The sequence below is a fragment of the Nanorana parkeri genome, unplaced genomic scaffold, assembly GCF_000935625.1.
Source record: "Nanorana parkeri isolate BGI_ZX_2015 unplaced genomic scaffold, ASM93562v1 scaffold499, whole genome shotgun sequence".
Taxonomy (NCBI): domain Eukaryota; kingdom Metazoa; phylum Chordata; class Amphibia; order Anura; family Dicroglossidae; genus Nanorana; species Nanorana parkeri.
In genome coordinates this window covers 931,115-933,148 of record NW_017306767.1, presented here as the reverse complement: position 1 = coordinate 933,148, position 2,034 = coordinate 931,115, and positions in this window count along the sequence as shown.

The window sequence follows — 2,034 nt, the reverse complement described above, 5'->3', positions numbered from 1 at the left end:
GGGGGGTGTCTAAGCTGTCCGCAAACAGGTTGGTTCAGCTATACTAACACAAGCTGACTTTGCTAACAAAGCCATATGGCCAAAAAATAAGTCTTCATTGACATTAAGTAAACTCCTATGAAAGTCTATGAGGTACAGCAAATGCATGAGTTGTTCAATGTCCACCTCCATTCACGATGGACATTTGTGGCTCTAGGTGATACCCTAATGGGCCCCGTGCCAGTTCTGCAAAATGGGGATTAAAGGGAATCTGCCAAAAAGAAAACTAGTTGAATGATTAGGCCGCAACGGAAGCAGGCATTGCCTGACCAGTGTCACCTACGACCTCCGGGGCTGTGCAGCCAAGTCTATACCCTGGAACCTGAGCTAGTTATTGACAGCTTTCGCCGTGGCCTAATCACTGGTTTTGCAGGATGGAGCTTTTTTTAGGACCAAGTTCACACCTGGGCGATCCGTGACCGTGCAGCGATCGTACACAAAACCGCGCGGATGGCAGATCGCGCTGGTGATACAATTTTTTTCTAATGGCACCCCAGGTGCCCTAGGCAGACCGCGCGGTTTCCTGCCCATGCAATCACGCACGATCATGGTTTAAACAGCTGCGCGGTGCGTGTACCTTTTTTCAGCGATTGCCATGCAGATGTAACCCCATTGAAATCAATGGGGGACCCGCACACGATTGCCCGGTCCCGGTACGAGCATCCCGGCATGGCCAAAGTCTGCACCATCCCTTAATGATTTTGGGGAAAAGTAACATTTTAGTCCTTTTGGAATTGTGGCCCTTTTAGGATATAAAGTAGCAATCAATCAAACACAACTGCAGCATCGTGTGATCACACAAGATCAATCCCGTCTACCTTTGTCACTTACACAATAGTAAGACACTTACTTGTGATCGAGCCCTATTCTTACCTAATCATCGCCAGCTGCTAAAAATCCCCTGCAGCTCTATCCTTAAAGGAGAACTCCAGGAAATGTAAAAACTAACCCTTGCAACGGGGCTACCCTGCCACTGCAAGGGTTAACTGCTCGTTGTGGTCTAGGATCTAAAATAAAGAAGATATACTCACCTGAACCTCAATCCCGTGGTGGTGACCGCTTACCTCCCCCCCCTCCGTTGTGGCTGTGGCACGTCCCTTGGTATCCTCATGTCTAATGCAAGTCAGTGGATGTGATGACATCACGGATCCTTAGACCGCTGGAGCCCAGGGTGGAGAAGAGGCTGTGGGGACCAGTCTTGCAGCCAGATGGGACTGTGGATCAGGTGAGTATTTCTTCTTTTTTTTAGACCCTAGGCCACAACGAGCAGTTAACCCTTGCCGTGCCAGGGTATTCCCACTGCAAGGGTTAATTTTTTACATGCCGGGAGTTCTTTAAAGAAAAAATCCAGGAAATGTAAAACGTAACCCTTGCAGTAGGGCTACCGCAACACTGCAAGGGTTAATCGCTTGTTTTGGTCTAGGGTAAAAAAATTAAGAAAATATACTTACCTGATGTTCGGCCCTGCGGGGGTCAACACATTTCTCTCCCTCTCTGCTCTGGCGGCGGTATGACCCTCGGTGTTCCCACGTCTAATACAGCTGTATTAGATGTGATTACATCACGGGTTCTTAGACCGCCGGACAGGGCCGGATTTCCCACAAGGCCAACCAAGGCCCGGCCTCGGGGCAGCAGGGGTGTAGAATTCCTATCTCCCCATGCCTAGGACATGCAGTTCCGGGCACCCGGCACCGGGCGGGTAGTTGTTTTCTACGTTTAGCCCGGCTTTGGGCAAGCAGAGCAAAATGTACAGCGGGGAAGCCACCACTTCTTTTGTACAAGTGATCCCGGCGATGTTGCCAAGATCACTTGTATGCAGCCTGCATACAGGGGGGCGCATTTAGGAACCTGGCATTGGGGCAGCAGGGAGAGTAAATCCGGCCCTGCCGCCAAAACCAGGGGTTAGAAGAGGCTGTGGGCACCGGGCTAGCAGTAAGGAAAGGGACCGATGATCAGGTGAGTGTATCTGCTTTATTTGAGCCCACTAGGCAAAAA